At 40.8% G+C, this 19,344-nt stretch overlaps 1 long non-coding RNA gene across 1 annotated transcript; it reads left to right on the top strand.

Moving 5' to 3' along the window:
* The first annotated feature begins 6,998 nt into the window (after positions 1 to 6,998).
* Positions 6,999 to 15,036, top strand: LOC140696094 (uncharacterized). The gene is made up of 3 exons (XR_012072101.1): positions 6,999 to 7,059; positions 14,184 to 14,279; positions 14,656 to 15,036. It is a non-coding gene; the product is annotated as an uncharacterized lncRNA (long non-coding RNA).
* Positions 15,037 to 19,344: the final 4,308 nt, after the last annotated feature.

The raw sequence follows: 19,344 nt of genomic DNA, 5'->3' as shown, positions 1-19,344 counted from the left end.
AGCTCATACACATATTTCTGGATGGTATGAATGGAGAGCAGGAGCCTGGGGCCATCTTTAGAACATAGGTGCCTGGCAAATGTGTGTTATGTTGAAATAATGCCACGTGTACTCAAAACTACTCTCTAGGCAGCTGAGGTCATTGAGACAAAGGGAGAGAGGAAGGCAAATAGGTGAAAATGGGTTAAGGAATGAGATCCCGTTAGTATCCAGATGGTAAAAACAGAGGAGGGGAGAGTGTCAGGTGTGCAGGCAGCTTCAGGTCCAATAAGGGGCCCCTGCCAAGAGAGCCAGGTTCCTCTCTGCTCTCTGAAACAGCTGCAGGTGCTGAGCCTTCCGCTGCAGCAAGGAAGAGCTCTGACTACCAAGAGTCAGGTTTACTGTTTATTAAACACTGTCCTTACGCCAAGTGCCCTGGTTGGGGCTCTCGTGTACGTTGCATCTCAGTTAATCCTGGCAACAGCTCGCTGGGACAAGACTATAATCCCCTTTTATTGTTTAGGAAACAGGCTTAGCGAAACCAAGTGGAGCTCACATAGCTAGTAAGAACCTGGATTTCTCTGTCATTAAGGTCCCACTGTAATTCATTCTTACAACTTTGATCCTCTAGTCTTCACAACGGCTTCAGGAAAAACTTTTCTCTGCTGTAAGAAGATTTGCATGCTCAAGGATGAGGGTAGAGAGGAAGTTAAAAAAAAGTGAAATTTAAAAATTAAATTCCTACTGTTGAGACATATCCACCATTAAGGTGTATATCCTTGCAGCTTTTTTCTGTATTATTATTTAAAAATATTCAAAGCAGATTGAAAATTTTTGAAACTTGTTTTCCATCTACCACCATGATAAATAATGAGTTAATACTCATGATAAATGTGAGTGTTAACTTTGCTCTGTGTTTTTCCCTTTTTAGAGAAGGACTTTAGTAAGGAGGGAGACCACTCTTACCACTTACAGGCTGTGTGCTTTGGGACAAACCACTCTGGGAGTCTCAGGCTGCTTGTCTCAGGACTGTTGTGAGGATTAGACGTGATCATGTGAGGGAAGCTCCTACCTGGCACTGTGCCTGGGACTCTCCTGTGCGCCCTGGCCACAGTCACTGCAGGCCCATGTCCCTCCCTTCTAAGCAGAGGCCCAGAGCTTGCTGGCCTCCTCAGGGGCTGTTGAAGTTCTACTGTGACCATCAGTCCTCCACCTCTGCTCCATGTCCTTCATCTCCTGTAGCTTTTGAGGAACTAGGAATGTTCTCCTGGAAAATATCTGTGTGGCCCCACAGTGTTGAGCATCCTTCTCCTCCACAATTAGCCGGCATCCCCACCATTTGGACTCTCTCCTACCTCATAGGGATTTCCTCATCCACACAGAGCTAAGATTGATCCAAGAGCCCTGCTCCTGCTGACTGAACTCTCCTATCTGTTCTTGAGCTTGCTTTGCCAGCTGCTGTTTGGCCAGGGGTCCCTCACAGGGCATGCAAGGTCGTCCTCCCTCACTACAGACTCTGACACTACGGAGGTGGTTTGTGTGTGTCCCAATTTGCTAGTCTCTTATTTTGGTAAAGCCCCAAAGTCCCAAATACCCTCACAGTCTTATTTCTTCCTTGAAAAGCAGAGCAGCCAGGTTCCTGATTTCTTTGTATGTTTATCTACACATGTACTACAGAAAACTTGGAAACTATATTTAACAACAGCAACAAAAAGAAAGACCTCAATTCAGGGCTGAGCATTGCTCACATTTTGGTATCTTTTCCTCCCGTCTTTTCTCTGCACACATATGGCACTTCCTCAAGTCTCCAGTTGCCAGAAGCATCATCTCATTAATAACAGCTTTTCAGGGAGACAGGGAGGGGGGAACTACATTATTCATATTGACTATAAGAGACATTTTTATTTCAGAAATAGTAAGTGGTGAAAAAAAGTATAGTACCTAGGAAATACTGTGTATATGACATTAAAATTTTTTAAGTGGGATGATATTGGAACCTGATTTTTTCAGTTAACATATTAGGAACATATTTCCATGCCATTGAATAGTCTTCTACAGTATATATTCCTTGAGGGCATTCTTCTACAAAATGAAAATAGCTATTCTTTTTCTGAATATAAAGACAGTACATATTCATGTAGCAAATTCATGCGATGCACAAAGGTATAAAGAAGAAATACAAGTCAGCCAAAATCCCATTACCTAGCGGCAACCATTGTTAACATTTTTGTGGATATTTTCTGAGCTATTTCTGTGAATGTAGATGCATATGTAAAACACATAATTTTATATAAAGAAATATCACTATAAAGGGAGCTTTAACATGCTTTTATTTTTCATTTAGCAGTAGGTCACAGAGATTTCTCCAAGTCAGTAAATCATTTCGTAATTTTTAAAATTGACATCATATTTCATAATACAGATGTAGCACAGTTTATTCACCTAATTGTCTACTGATAAACATTTAGGTTACTTCCAGTTGTTCACCATTATATTTAACATCTTTGTACAGTTAGCTCCTTGAAATACATTCCTAGAAGTACCATTCCTGAACCAGAATATATATTTTTCAATCAAATATATATGGCAAATTACCCCTCAGAGGCTGTTCTTCTATGCTCCCATTAGCAGTGTGTAAGACTTCCCCTCACTCTTGCCTAAACTAGGTATTATCTTTCCAAATTCTTTGCCGCAGTCTGTTTTCAACTAATAGCAAGGGTGAAAACCTAAGGATGCCATCATAAGTCATTGTGAAAGAATAGTCTTTTAAACAAAAGGTGCTGGGATTCTTATATATCCACACGCAGAAGAATGAATTTGAACCTTTGTCTCGTACCGTATACAAAACTCAACTCAAAACAGATCATAGACTTTGTAATACCAGAGCTAAACCCACTGTAAGACTCAGAGAAAACCTAGAAGTAAATCTTCATGACCTTGGATTAGGCAAAGCTTTCTTATATATGACACCAAAAGCACAACAAACCAGAGAAAAAAGAAATTGGACTTAGTCAAAATTTAAAAGTTTTGCACTTCAAATGACACCATCAAGAAAGTAAAAAGACAATGCATGGAATGAGAGAAAATATTTGAATTATATATCTAATAAGGGACTTGGTATCCAGACTAGATAAAGAACTATTAGAACTCAACAACAGAAAGACAAATAACTCAATTAAAAATGGGCAAAGATTTGAATAGACATTTCTCCAAAGAAGATAGACGAATGACCAATAAGCACTAAAAGGAGCTTAACATCATTAGGCATTCAGGAAAATGAAAATCAAAACTTCAGTAAGATACCACTTCACACCCACTACGATGGCTATACTTAAAATGATGGCCAATAAGTGTTGGTGAGAATGTGGAAAAATTGGAACCCTTGTGCATTGCTAATAGAAATGTAAAATGATGCAACTGTTTTGGAAAACAGCTTGGCAGTTTCTCAAAGTTATACATAGAACCAGCAATTTCACTGCTAGGTATATACCCAAGAGAATGAAAATATATGTCCATGTAAAATTTGTCCATGAATGTTTATTTTAGCATTATTCATAATTGTCATACATTGGAAACAACCCAAATCTCCATAAACTGATGAATAGATAAATAAAATGTGGTATATCTGTACAATGGGATTTTTTTTAACTCATAAATAGGAATGAGGTACTGATATGTGTTACAACATGGATGAACCTTAAAAATATGCTAGCTAAAGTCAGACAAGAAGACCACATTTTATATGATATCATTTATGTGAAACGTCCAGAGATAGGCAAATCCAAAGAGAAAGCAAATTAGTGGTTTCCAGAGGTTGCAGGATGGGGAGAGTTGGAAGTAACTTCTAGTGGGTATGGAGTTTCTTTTGGGGGTGATGAAAATATTCTAGAATTATATAGTGGTGATGCTTTGGTTGCCCAGCTTTATGAATATACTAAAACCCACTGAATTGTACACTTTAAAAAAGTTCAACATAGAGCTCCACTCCTAGGTATATACTCAAAAGAATTGAAAATGTAAATTCACACAAGGACTTGTACAGGAATGTTCATAGCAACATTATTCACAATAGCCCCAAAGTGGAAAAAACCCAAATGTCCATCAATTGATAAATGCTTAAACAAACTGTGGTATATACATGTGGTAGGCAGAATAATGACTTCCCAAACATGTCCACAGTCCTAATCTCTGAATTTGTGAATGTATTACCTTACATGGCAAAAGGACTGGGCAGGTGTGATTAAGGATCTCGAGATGAGATTATCCTGGATTATCCATATGGGCCAAAGTAATCACAAAGGTCCTTAAAAATTGAAGAGGGAGGCATAAAAGAAGGAACAGAGAGATTTGACTATAAAAGAGTTCATCAGAGTAACGGGACCTGAGGAGGGCCTGACCTACCGATGCTGCCTTTGAACACAGAGGAAAGGAGCAAAAAAACCAAAGAATGTGGATGGCCTCTAGAAACTGAAAAAAGGAAGGAAATGGGTTCTCCTTTGGAGCCTCCAAAAATGAATGCAGCTCTGTCAACACCCTGATTTAGCCCAGGAATACCTGCCTTGGATTTGTCATATAGAACTATAAGATAATAAATTTGTGTTGTTTTAAGCTGCTAAATTTGTGGCAATTTATTATGGCAACAAGTAGGAAACTAATACAGCCATACAATGAAATATTATTTGACCATAAGAAGGAATGAAGTACTGATGTAGGCTGCAACATGAATGCAACTTGAAAACATTATGCTAAGTAAAAGAACATCAAAGGCCACGTAGTGTATGATTCCATTTATATGGAATGTCTAAAATAGGCAACTCCATAGCGACAAAAAGTAAATTGGTGGTTGTCAAGGGCTGGGAGTAACAGAGAGTGACTAAAATGAGTATGGAGTTTCTTTTTGGGGTAACAGGAACGCTCTGGAATTTGATAGTGATGATGTTTGTGAATATACTGAAAACTACTGAATTGTACATTTTAGAAGTGAACTTTATAGTGTATGAATTATATCTCAATAAAACTGTAAAAATTTTCTATCACTTAGGTAAGCTGACCATGATATCCCATTCTTTAACTTGTACTTGTGTATATGACTAATGGGGCTGAATATTTTTTTTCAGGTATTTATAAGCTATTTGTATTTCTTTATAAGTTACCTGTTCATGTCCTGTTGGTATTATAAAATTATTTATTAATACGTGCCCTGTGTGTATTAAGAATATTAACCCTTAGTCTGACATACATGTTCAAACTATTTTTTCCCCATTTGTTGTTTGTTTTTAAAGTTTCACGTATGTATGTATACACACATACACACACGCACACACACACTGGGAAAGGTGATGAAGAAAAAATTTTTATTTTTATTTAGGATAAAACTCATCTTTATGGTTATTGCCCTCATGTCATGCTTAGAAAGGCCTTCCCCAGACCAAGATTATATCACTATTTATATTTTCCTCTGATACTTGTGGTTTCATTTTTTTTTGGTGAAATCTTTAATCTGTGTAGACTAATGTTTTAATGTAAGGCTTGAGGTAAAGGTCTAATTTTCTTTATTTTTAATGGCCAAAACCATGTATTAAATAACCTTCTTTCCCCCAATGAACATGAAATATAATCTTTTATCACATACTAAATTCTTACATTTTCTTTAGTATATTTCTGGACCTCCTTCTCTTTTCACTTATTTTTCTGTCTATACCCTCACCAGTACCCCTCTGGGACAGGTTAGCAAATGGAAAGCCAGTGGACAAATGGCAGAAGACCAGAAGTTTATTCTCTGGAGAAATAGGCTCAAAGTGGTGCTGGACTCGGGGACACCAAGCCCAAATAAAAGTGAATTTCCCTCCGCTAGCCATGGAGAGGTGGAGAATGTATATTTCAGAATGCACAGTGCCCCTACTAGTCCTTCGTGGGACCCTTACACATGGATTTTTTTCAGTAAATATGAACTACAGTCCTATACAAAACAAGGTTCATTGAATCTGTGGATGCACATTGGCGGATGCAGGAGAGCCGACTATAAAGCTATATGTGGGTTTTCAACTGCAGGGAGGATCAGCAACCCTAACCCCTGTGTTGTTCAAGGGTCAACTGTACCATCAGTCAAGATGTAGAATGATAGCAGAAAGATTTCTGGTAAGTCTCGATGGATTTAACTCATACTTATCTCCATACCCTCCCAAACCCTTAAAAGGATTTAAAGATCAAGTTGAGGAAATTTTCCCAGAAAGTAGAACAAAAAGATAAAGAAATATACTAAAGGAAAAATAAAATCAAAGGATCAGTCCAGGAGGTCCAATATCTGACTTACCAGAGTTCAAGAGAGAAAAGATAAAATAGAGGCAATTAAGTGGAAGCCTACCTTCCAAATGGTGAGCTACCCCTCCAACTCCCCTTCCTCCACTTAGTTCCAGAATGCTAATAGCTAACCTCCAAAGGCAGGAGGTTGGAGGATTCTCTTTTGAGGAAAGTGACTTCTTTAAGAGTGAACATCTAAGATAACCAAATTTGTTTTTATTTTAGTTATAATTTCCTTTTTTTGTCTTTATAATTATTCATTTTTCATAGCATCCTGTTTCTATTTCATTGGTATAATATCTTCTCTAATCTTTAAGGAGATAAAGTTTTATTCTGATACACCAATTGTCTCTATTGTCCCCAAGTTCCTTTTTACTAACTCAGATTTCTAGCTCTTGTGTTAGAGTCTGTTAACCTAAAACTATAAAACAGCCAGTTATTTTACCAGCAAATGAGTTATTTGGGAGCAGGAAAGAATTGCAACTCGACAGGCAACTGTGGTGAACCACAGGTAAGCAGTAAAGCAAAAGAATAGAGACTCTATTATAGAGGAGAAGGGAAATTGGGAGGAGCTGTTATAAACAAAGAGTCCATTGGAGGAAACAGGAAATTTGAAGTATAGTGGCCTTTCATAGGCTGAGTTGTGACAGTCCCTCATTGGCTGAGCTGTTGCCAGGCAAGAAGAAATCTTTCTTCCTCCCAAGGTAGTTAAGTAGTGTCACTTCTGCCAGAGATGCAAGGCATGTCTCTTCCTGTTGGCATCTATATTGATGTTGAGTGGTACGTACATGAGAACTCTCCCTCTGGCCCCCCACCTCCATTTTAGTGAGGTTTCCCTTTGTTAATTTTCAAAAGCCTTTCCTGAGTATGTGATCATCTTTGAATATCTGTTCATATTATGAGAGAGGGGCTAAAAAGGTGACTGGAAACTCTGATGTACTGGTAGGTCTTACAGACTAGTGGGTATTACACCATGGTGATCAGGGAGCAAGCTGGCATTTCCACTGAGAGATTCCCCCCCACCCCCAAAAGTCAAAAGTCAGTATTTTCAGTACCTGTAGCTATAAAGGATGAAATGATCAAGCAATAATACAGCACAATTCCTTTGGATTTCAAGATTGAAATGGCCCACCAAGGCATATTATGATGAAAATCAGAAAACCAGAGATCCTAAAAGTCGTAAGAGAAAGAAGTCATAATGAAAGGATAAAAAATCCTAATGGCATGAGACATCTCAATAGAACACAGGGAACTAGAAGACAGTGGAGCAGTTGATGGCTTCTGAGGAAAGGGATCCTCCTCTTAGAACTTAACAAGCAGCCAAACTGTCAGTCAAGAGAGAGAGTAGAATAAAAATATTTTCAGACATTTAAGATCTCAAAATGTTAGCCCTCCATGCACCCTTTCTCAGAAAGCTATTAGAAACTACCCTCCCTTGAGGGCAGCTGTAGCAGGCTACCAACCAACCCGAGGGCAACCCAGTACAGATGGAACAGAGGACAGAGCGCTCCAGGGGGGATGCTGGAAAAGAAAAATGAAGCGTACCTCCTGTGTAACCACATTGAGGAGACTTCACAGCTCTGATAGAGAAATGAAAACAACAAGAAAAGAGGTCTTTCGTAATCCAGGAAAAACAAAAAGTTGTACAAGAAATATAATTACAGCATGTTATGTGGCTCATCTGTAAATATTATATAGTCCTATTAACATAAATAACCAATATTGAAAGGCAAGGGTTGGGGGGAGTCAAAGCTGTGAGGTGTCAGGGTCCAAATTCCTAGTTTTCATAGTAGGAAGTCAGTAGTTAATGTTCAAAAAACATCAAACATAATATAACCACGTTATTTATATAAAAGGTGGCAAACACCAGCGCCAACAGCTAAAAGAACGGAAATTGCTGTCTCTGGAGAAGGGGGAGTGAAGTGGGAGGGGCGAGGCAGGAGACTGCTGTTTTGGTAACAAGTTTTGTCGTAGTCCTATTTTGCATTTGAGACTCTGTCCTTGATTTACTCTGAAACAAAAGTTAAATTAAAAAGCATGTATGCTGGCAGAGGGTGTGGATACCGGGAAAGGTGTTCTGCCTCCCTCAGTGATCTGCTCTGGAAGGGCTGGGTGTCCCCAGAGCACTGAGGACAGATGGTGTGGGAGGGGCCGAGGGCCTTGCAACCTTTTCTGAGGCAGTCTGCTCATGGAATGAAAGTGGGCTTGATAGGAGCTCAAAATTGGGTCAGATTTTCTCCATCCAGCTGCAACATGCACTTCAGAAGAGTAGAGATGTTGCCAAGACTCTAGTACAACATTTAGGTCAGATTTCATACAGTTTTGGGAGATTCCTAATTTCCTAGCTTCTTTAGATGTGTTTTAGAGAGAAGCTGAGAGAGGGCGGAGGGCTACTAGGAAGCCACTATTTTTCATTGGACATCCAGTTTCCTTTTGTTACAACAGACTGAACAGGTTGGCCTCCCTCTCACTCTCTCTTTTTCTCCTCTGTCTCTTAAATTGAGGAATAATTAGGGTAAAATGCACAGATGTTGAGTATTCTGAGTTTTGACAAGAGTGTACACCTTGTGTAACTAACACCCCAATCAAGACAGAAGCCCTGCTATCACATCCTCCCGTATCCCTTCCAGTGCCCCATCAGAGGCAACCCTTGTAAACTATATCCCCAACAGACAATTTTGCCTGTTCTTGAACGTCATATGAATGATACCATACCACTTGTACTCTCGTGTATCTGACTCCTTTCCCTCAACATATTTGTGAGATTCATCTGGGTTGTATCAGATGCACCAGTAACTGTTTCTTTTTATTGATGAGTAGTATTCCAGTGTATGAATATATCGCAATGTATTTATCCATTTTCTGAACAAGTCTCTCCTTTTCTCATAACCAGCCTTGTTTCTGAGCTGGAGCAAGTCTTCTTTGCGTGACCCTCTTTACTAACACACTAATGAGGTTGTTTCCACTGCATAGAGTTGAAAGATTAAAAACTAGGCTTTTTAAAGGACGAGCATAATTTACACACATATTATAAAGGGAAATTGGATGTAATACATGCTCATTTAGGTTAAAGCTATTTGTGCACCAGGAGACCAGTTAAAAGCCTGTGACAATAACCCATATATGAGGTACAGACAGGATAAACATTCCACAGGAAAACTTGACAGGGCTTTGTGACAGGTTAAATGTATGGGATGAAGGAACAGGATGAAACAAGTCCTATTTCAAGGTGGATATCTGCCTGTTGTGTCCCTCTTCTCTTTACGGCTTGGGCCAGTCAGTCCCTCTGCAGGCTCTGTCCTGTTAGGAAATTTAAGGAGCCCTGGTTCAGTGGCTCAGCTTGCCTTCCAGGGCCACTTGTACCTTTCATTCTGTGCCTAGTAGCTAAGCCCTTACCACACACCGCAGAGTTATTAAAAGGGTAGTAACATTGTGAAAGAACACTGAGTTTCAGCTTGGTTAATTTTTCATTTTTTTGTTCACTGAGGCTCCCTAAGTCTTGGTTTCCTCATAGGTGAAATGAGGGTGAATAAATATCCTACCCTCATTTTGAGAATCAGAGGAATTGACTTCAAATGTCTCATAATAGTTTATGAGAAACTAATAAGAGAAATCACCTGTAGGAGGGGATAAGAGGAAAAGGAGAAGTGGGAATGACACTCTCAGTGCTTACTTTTTTGGGGGGACCATGTGAACATATTACCTTAAAAAAAAAAACCTCTAAACAGAATCAAATAATCTCTCTCTATAAATGGTTAGGCATTCTGGAGTGCTGAAAAGGACAGAGCCTGGCTACCTACTATCTGTGAGGTCCATTAGCCCGTAAGTCCTGTCACTCTGGGGTAGCTGGATGATAGGCGGTTATTTCAGCTGAATGACAATAAATGGGCTGCTTGGGTTGCAGCAACAAGAACTCTGCTCTGAGAATGCCGAGATCTGGGTCCTGGTCCTCACTTTACCCTGTAATTCTGGTGGGTTCCTTCTCTTCTCTGTCTTCTCCCACTGAATGAAAGCAAGACTGCATGATCTTTGAGATGCTTCCAGCTCTGACATGCTAGAATATAATGCTAATTTCTAAGCAACAAAGGGTATCATAATGTGAAATCTGTAAAGGATTTGCTGGTGACATTTTTGTATCTAAGTCAAGAACAGGGCAAAGAATCACATGATTTTCTTGTCACCTATTATTTCTTTGATACTGAAGTATCTGGAAGTGATGAGTCAAGTGGAGTGCTTTCCAGGAAAAGGAAGTTGAGCTGTGTTTCAGTGGAACCACTGGTGCAATCCCAGTGCTCTTTGCTATTGATATTAGGCGAAGATTGTATCAGTGATGTTTTATGAATACATGGCACTTTACATGGATATCAATAAATAGGAACTCAAAGATCATATAGTTCAAATTCTAACAAGACTCAAACAATGAACTTCAGTGCCAAGGAACTCACCACCTCCTGAGGTGCTTCATTCCATTTTTATATTGCTCACTTCATTAGGAAACTGTTGGAGAGCTTGATTTCATGATAACTGTTAATCACAGCTTTGCGCTCTGGAACTACAGACCACACCTGCGTTCTCTCTGGCCAAGGTTGCAAATTGCTAAAATGCTGGCCAGTATTGTGTTGCCGGTGGATGCAGCAGGTATTCCAGGTACTTGTGTCCATCCCAGAAAGAATTCAGAGACAAGACATAGTGGTTAAAAAAAGTAAAGCGAGGATTTATTAAAGGCTGATGGATAGTACACTCTCAAGCGGAGAGCCTGCAGGCTCAGTTGAGTGGCTGCCCTGTGTTTCTTTGGAAAGTTAGTTACATAGGATGTAAAAATGAATGGGCGGAATATCGATTGTGAAAGGAAGGACTTGGGGTCATATTTCCTGATTATCATCCCAACTCCACCTTCCCAAAGGGAGGAGGGATTTTTGTCCTTATTTAGTCTGGATCGGAAGTGTCATGGCGTCGGTGCCTCGTGGGTACTTCTGATCTGCAAGGCTAATTTTATTGAAACGAGGGCACAAGGAGCAAAAGGTTACATTCGGACACTGGAAATTCCTGCCTTTTCTCACCTTTCTTTGTTGGTCTCCAGGCCAAAAGGTGTGGCCCCTTATCAGCCCAAAGGTTCCTCCTTTTCTTTCTCCACCCCAGGACCCCTAGTGCTTACATGATGTATGTTTTCCTGCATTTGGCTTGTGCCCCTCCTTTCTGCCCAATTCCTGCCATTTGGTCTGTGTCCCCCTTTCTCTGCTCATATCTAGCTACCTGCCTGCTCAAACAATTGGACCATGTCTTGTTGGCTCTTCATAGTATTTAAAAAAACCTCAATTAGTTTCTGATATTAAAACATCATGAGGATTTTTATTTTTGTTTTTCTACATGAACTGTTTCTGGCTTTTCTTAAAAGATCAAAATATGATTCTTCCCTTTTTCATTAACAATTCAAAGTTTTGTTCCAGTCCCTATTCTCCCTGGCTCAGCCTAGGTGGGTTGGGAAAGGCCGATCTCACCCATGGTTCTAGAACAGGGCTTACAAACTAGTCCTAATTCATCAACATAGTCCTTCTTTTTGTCACTTTTATTGATTCAAAGACAAGCACTATCTTAAGACTGGGTTCCTTGGAAACAGAATCCAAGATGGAGAGTTGCATGAAGAAGGTTTACTGAGGCGCGTTCTCGGGATATGTACCTCTGGGGACGTGAAGGCTGGGTGGGCATGGAGAACTGACCAGCACAGTAGGTGCAATGTAGTTACAACCAAAGCCTCAGCTTATCCTAGCCAGAACTCAAGAATGGGGATGGTCCTTCAGAGTTGTCCCAAACCAAAGTAAAGGGGCCAGGCTTTTGTATTCCTACATCAGTCAGTCACTGGCCTCGGGCTGCACCCTGGGATGGGGTGTAAAAGCTTGGGGGAAGTGGCTTCCTGAGGGTGAGGAGCAAGTATTCCCAGCAGCTGAGGAATGGATGTGTCCTCCTGGAAGAGGGGATCTGGGCAGAACCCCATGGTGTCCGCTAGAGGCACAAGATCCAATCCAGCTTAACAGAGGCTTGCTAGGAGTCCTGAGAGAGAGGCTTCCAGAAGTGACTTTTATCTGTCTGGATATGGGTGAGGAGCTCTGGGACTTGCCCATCTCACATCAAGGTCAGCTTTTCATTTTTGTTTTTGTTTTGTTTTAAATGGATGTAGTGGGGAATTGAACCCAGGACCTCCTGCATGCTAAGCACTCGCCCTACTGCTGAGCTGTGCCCTGCCCCCAATCAAGTTCAGCTGTAATGACATTGGTGTTCTGCTAAATCAAACCAACCCTGAAGCTTGAATTACCCTGGACTTCTAGTGTGAGCTTCATTGATAAGTCAGTTTTCCAGTCGTATTTTAGTTACTTACAAAGTGAACATACTTTGACACGTTGGCCAACGTGAGGCGGCATTCCCTGGCAATAACCTACTTAGTAGCAGCTGCCTCCATTTTAGGTGGGTCACTTGGTTTCCAGTTTACTAGTGCCCACTTACTTGGCTTTTAGAGAAGGTACCAGAGAGCAAAACCCTAATCTTCCAATAACAGAGGTCAACAGATCATGTCTAAAGTGTAAAAACCAAGAAGTAGAACAGATCATGTGTTTATAAAATGGAGGTAAACATCAGAAGAAACAGCTAAAACTGTTAGCAATCGTTGCCTCTGGGGAGCTCTCTCTGGGTGGGACGGGACAAAAGACTGCAGCTGGTTTTTGTGGGAAGCCTTGAAGTGCTCTTTGATTTGAAACTCCGTATATCCTCTGATGATAATGCATGCCCTGGGGCACCTTGCACTGCTCTGGGACTCTCCCATCTCCTAATTCTCTTGCCTTCCTCTGGCGTTTTTTTTTTTGGGGTAGGGGGTTTCCTAAGTGCTGGTTGAATAATTTTCTCTCTTAATTATCTTATACACTCTCTCTGCTTCTTGGAGACCTCCTTTCCTACACCTGATCTCTCTTATTAAGCTTCAGCTTCATATTTCTTCCAGGGATCACCTTGGCGCTCCCATGCCCTATCTCCAACTTGCATGAAGAGATAACCAAGATCTCTCCCAGCTCTAACACTCTATGAGGTCCCGAAATATATGGAAACATTTAACAAATCCTGAGAATGGATCTCTTTCATTTACTTAATATTATTGGCCGTTTTAAAAAATATTATTGGCCATTTTAGTAAATAGTAAACAGGCCTTTACTAAGCAGCAACCACGTGCCAAATTTGACACCAGGTGCCATCACATGGTTTTGCTATCCCACAGTTTTGCTGTCAAAATCTCTTCATACCCTAAAGTTTTGCTCCCTCAGCTTAACTGTCTATAAAATGTATATAAGGTTATAAGAATTAAATGAGTCAATGTTTGTAAAGCCTTTAAAAAAGTACTTTAAGTTGTTAATTAGCAAATATTTGGAGAGCTGTGTGTGTGTGTGTGTTTGTGTGTTTTGCGTGTGTGTGGAGAGGGGTGTATGTACTGGAATAATAAGTAATAATTATAGGATAATAATAAGGAATAATAATTAGGAAATAATAAGAATATACTCCTGCTCTTAAGAGTCACCTTTTAAGAGAGAGAGACACATTAATAAAAGTAATGTATTGTAACTGTGATACAAAGTGACAAGATATTATATCAGGAATACTATGTAAGGAATGTGACCAAAGCACTGTAAAAACCTGGACTGGGGGAAGGGACCAAACCTTCCCGGGTTGTGGTTGGGAGTGGAGGCCCAGGAAGATTTCAGCCAGGGAATGTCCTTTTAGAGGGACTTCAAAGAACAAGTAGTAGCTTTCCGGGTTGACAGAAAGGCTATTTCAAGTAGAGAGATGAGCATTAGGCAAAGTCTAAAGAAGTGGTTTGAAAGGGCCTGGCAGGCTAGGGGAATAAGAAAAATGTGCCACACTTTCAGAGTTGCAGCTATTGAAAGACCTGGCAAAGAAGACAACTTCCAGGATTAGAAAAACCTCAAGCAGCTTTAATAGTCTGGATGGGAAGAACCTCTCAGGTAAATGTGGAACCTTTACTTCTTCTTTGTCTTTTTTTTTTTTGTCTTAGTTTTTTTATTGTGGTAAAATTCATAAACATAAAGTTCACCATATTAACCATTTTAAAGTGTACAATTCAATAGCCTCTTTAGTTGTGCATCTACCATCACTATCTAGTTCCAGACCATTTTCAGCACACCAAAGGAAAGCCCAAACCCATTAAGCAGTCACTCCCTCTTCTGGCCTCCCTCATCCCTGCCAATTCCTCATCTGCTTTCTGTCTCTATGGATTTGCCTGTTTGGGACATTTCATATAAGCTGAGTCATACAATAGGAAGCCATGAAAAAACCAAATAACATCTTAATATTATTATGAAAATAATTTTGATCTTACAGACCCCTTGAAAGAGTATCAGGATCCCCCAGAGGTCTGCAGACCAGACTTTGAGAACTGCTGGTCTAGGTCATCCAAGGTGTGGGACGCCTGCCAGCTCCCTATCACGGCTCCTATCCCAGCACAAGGTGATTGTCAGGTCCCCACGTCCAACCCGAGGCCTCCCCATGCCAGCTTCTCATCTCCCGTGAAAACTCGGTCGGCCACTTCCTGCAAAATTGAATTTAGTTACACAGCCATGGATTCACATTTAAACTGCCCGAAGGAACCAACCAACCAACCAACTGGAGACCCATTTTTACTACTACTAAATCTGAATGTGTCTAAAAAAAAAAAAACTGTACCACAATCTTATTTCCAATAAAATTCTGATCACTTCCTGCCACTGTCATTACATTTTATAATCACAGTAATTACCTTTTACCTGTGATGAGAGCTGTCATGTACTTCTGAATAGCAAGCAGCAGCCATGCCATAAATTGCTAGCCCCTTCCTCCTCTAACGATCACAGCTTATTTTATTCTTCAAGTATTCTTCTCAGGGTAATTAGCACGCTTATTATACAGCATATTCAAATGTTAATGTGCACACTGTACCGACGCTATTGTGACACCCGTTTTGCTCAGGAGCTAAAATTATGTTGCCATTCTGCTTGGTGCTAGAGGTTCTGTGCACGAAACCTGTTTTTCACATACAAGGAGCCAAGGTTATTTAACGAGAATGCTGAGCTAGAATGAGAGAAGTGGCACTTAATATAGAACCTGTAAGCTCAGCGGGGTCAGCGCGCATCCAGCCTACACATTTTGAATCAGCTATCCATCACTGCGGAGACGATCGATTTTTGAGCAGACTCGCTTTGGGGCATGTTTAACGTCATTTCTCCAGGGTCTCTACCAAACTTTGCCTTTGCAGGTTAAAATCATCCCAAATCATAGTTCTGACCATAGGAAATGTTTTCCTCATACTGAGCTGAAATCTGGCCTAGTTTTCACTCGTTTGCTTTTGCTCTGCCCTCATAAGCCATGTAGAGCATGTCTGCTCTTTGTTCTGTGACTGCCCTTGAGAGATTAAGGACAGTGACCTTGTCCCCATGGTCTGCTCTTGTAAAGCCCAACTGTCCCAGGTCCTTATATGACAGGTTACTAGTCCCTTTACCACTGTGGTCACTCAGCTTATCAAAACCAACCCCCACTTCTGTTTTTAAAGGAGAGGTGCTCAAAACCTGAAACAATGATCCGGGCATGGTCCGGTCAGGGTGGAAATGAGCAAGTCTCTTTTGTTTTTTGTTTTGTTTTGTTTTTAATTTTTTTTAAATTGAAGTATAGTTGCTTTACAATGTTTCAGGTGTACAGCAAAGTGATTCAGTTATACATATATATGTATTCTTTTTCAGATTCTTTTCCATTGTAAGTTATTACAAGATATTGAATATAGTTCCCTGTGCTATACAGTAGATCCTTGTTGTTTATCTGTTTTATATATACTAGTAACTACCCGTTAATCCCCAATTCCAAATTTATCCCTCCCCCTCCTTTCCCCTTTGGCAACCGTAAGTTTGTTTTCTATGTCTGTAAGCCTATTTCTGTTTTGTAAATACATTCATTTGTATCATTTTTTTAGATTTCACATATAAGTGATATCATATGATGTTTGTCTTTCTTTGTCTGACTTACTTCACCTAGTATGATAATCTCTAGGCCCATCCAGGTTGCTGTATATGGTAATATTTCATTCTTTTTTTGGTTGAGTAATATTCTATTATATATGTATACACCATTTTTTCTTTATCTATTTATGTGTTGATGGGCATTTAGGTTGCTTCCATGTCTTGGCGGTTGTAAACAGTGCTGCTATGAGCATTGGGGTGTATGTGTTGTTTTTGAGTTATAGTTTTCTCCAGATATATGCCCAGGAGTGGGATTGCTGGATCATACGGTGACTCCACTTTTAGTTTTTTAAGGAACCTCCATACTGTTATCCATAGTGGCTGCACCAATTTACATTCCACCAACAGTGTAGGAGGGCTTTCTTTTCTCCACACCCTTGAGCAGGTCTGTTATGGATGTGAACTCTTGTTGGATGTGATTCTACTAGTGCTTTCCAAGGGTATATTGCCTTTCTTGTTATCCATCACTGATTCATAATTAGCTAAAACTGCCCAGTCTTCTACACCATGCATTGGTACTCAGGCAATTGGCCATTTAGACCCCAAAACAGAATCTGAGATTTGTCATCATTACATTTGAACCTGTTAAATTTTGGCCCAATGCTTTGGCCTATCAAGAGCCTTTTTTGCATCCTGAATCTATCCTTTCTATCCACAAATGTAATCCATCTATCAATATTGCTAACTGTATATAAATCACAGTTAAAAATGCCTGACAGAAAAGGCCTCAGGATGGGGCCCTTCACCTATTTCCAAATCAAAATGTCCATTAATCCAGTTATAACCCTCCCTCCCCGCCCCTAGTACACACACCTCCATCCCAAATGTTCCATCCTCTGACTCAAGCTGTCAGGGAGGGAAAACATCAAAGAATGTTCCAGGTTACTAACTGGCTGGTTAAAGTGGCCTGGAAAAGAAACCAAGAGAAAGAAGGGAAGGACTGAATAAGGCCTAGTGAAGAGCCCAGTGTGGCAGGACAGGCTTCTCCGAAGCTACTTTATCTAGACCTACACACTGGCACAGGTTGGGTAAGTATTAAGGAATGTGTCAAATGGAAAATAATCTGGGCTTCTGCTGTGATGAGAGAGGAAATCAGTAACCAGGAAACAGGACCAATGTTGGAAGCTAGAAGACAGTCAATTAGTATCTCAAACTGGAGGGTCTAGGCAGATGAGAACAGAGACAGGCATGAGTCACAAGGAGAATGAAGCAAAGGATGAGCATGTGAAACAGAATTTAGGCTTGCTAAGTGGGCTCCAGAGCTGTGCTGTCCAACATGGTAGCTATTTAAATTTAAATTCATAAAACTTAGATGACAAAGTCAGTTCTTCAGTCACATTAGCCTCATTTAGAGTGTTCAATAGCTGTATGTGATTGGTGGCTACCATGCTGGATTGTACAGAAGAACATGCCCATCATTGTAGAAAGTTCTGCTTTAGAACATTGTAGGTATACTTCTTAAAAAAAGGCCAAACCAGGTAGGATATCATTTTAATGTACTTATTTTCCCTCAGCTTTCCTCCATGACCCAGCTCAAATATCAGTTCTTCTGGAAATTCACCCCACGCATGTTCTGTAATTGTGAGCCACAGGCAGCCGAGAATTGGGCGCTGTGTGGTTCTCAGTGGTAATGAGTGGATCTAGGCAGGACTTTGTATCATGATCTTGGCACAGCTATTTGTCAATCCTCAACCAAAACGTGGCCTTACTCTATCTGCAGAGGGCATCCTCCTTGATGAAGCAATGGCTTTGGGGCTAAGACACATTAGGCAGGAGAGGAAGGAGGGGAATACTGGCCTAGGCAGCCAGATCTGCTGAATCCACTTCTGTAGCTATAAAAATAATTTATAATGAAAGCTTTTGACCTCCTGTCCACAAACATTACATAGGCTATCTTGGCCAGGCAGTCAAGAAACTGCAGTCAAGGTGTGATTTGCTTGATGTAAGATATCTTGTCATCTTACCTGTGGGCCCTCACTAAATTTTCATACTGTCTTCTCTCTCTTAATTTCCTGAGCCAGAGTTCTTAGAATTTTTCATAATCAAGGGTACCTTCTAAATCTCTCTAGAATCTGACCCTTCCTTTAATGCTCTCTGTGAATTTATCTTCTCTCTTCTTTCCCACCCAGCCCCCATACTGCCACCAAAGTGCTCTAAGAACCTTACCTGACCATGACATTCTCCTCCCTAAAGCCCTTCAGTGGCTTCCCATGACATCATAAAGGCCTTCTCCTCAGGCCCCCAGCTTCCTGTCTGGTTTCAGGTCTCTCCCTTCCCTGATGTGGAGCAAGAACCTGTTACTGTGCCAAGAACCAAGGTGTCCTCTCACAGCCCTGTGCCTTTGTATACTTGCAGCTCCCCTTGTTTGAAATATGCCCCCCCCCATAACCCCCAACCCCATGGGAATTTCTCCACCCCTGTTAAGGTTCCATTTAAATTTTGTCTCCTCTGAGAAACCTACCCTGGACCCTCAGACAGACTTAAGTGACCTACCAACTGTGCCCACACACTCTGTGGGCTTTGGTCACAACACATCCTGTATATGACACACACGAGTCTGTTTTCTCCCACTAAACTGTGAGCTCTCAAGGGCAGGCAGCACATCTGACTCATCTCTTACCCCCGGTGGCAAGCACAGGACCTGACTCACAACAAACAGTTACTAAATGCCTGTTAGGACGAACGACAATCTGTGCCATCATGAGGTTCTGCTGAGACCGAAAATGTAGACGATGAGGGTCCTCTGCGTGGTCTGCTGCTGCCACGCTCCTTAGGGTTCACCCACGCTGATAGAAGCCTACGGACAAGTGGCCCTGGTAGTTGAGGATGTGGGGGAAAGCAAGAGGCTTTCAGCTGTGCCCCCTGAAAACCTCCCTGTATGCTTGCTGCTTGTTCCCTCCACATGCTGCGACCCGCACAAGCCCATCCCTTGTCTTTCATGAAAAAACAGGACCCCTTTAAAATAAAACAAAATAAAATTCATTCAACTGAAAAAAAATTAAAAAAAAAGAAAAAACAAGACCCC

The sequence above is a fragment of the Vicugna pacos genome, chromosome 4, assembly GCF_048564905.1.
Source record: "Vicugna pacos chromosome 4, VicPac4, whole genome shotgun sequence".
NCBI classification, from domain to species: domain Eukaryota; kingdom Metazoa; phylum Chordata; class Mammalia; order Artiodactyla; family Camelidae; genus Vicugna; species Vicugna pacos.
The sequence above is the reverse complement of the archived record's forward strand: the minus strand, read 5'-3'. Positions and strand labels throughout refer to the sequence as shown.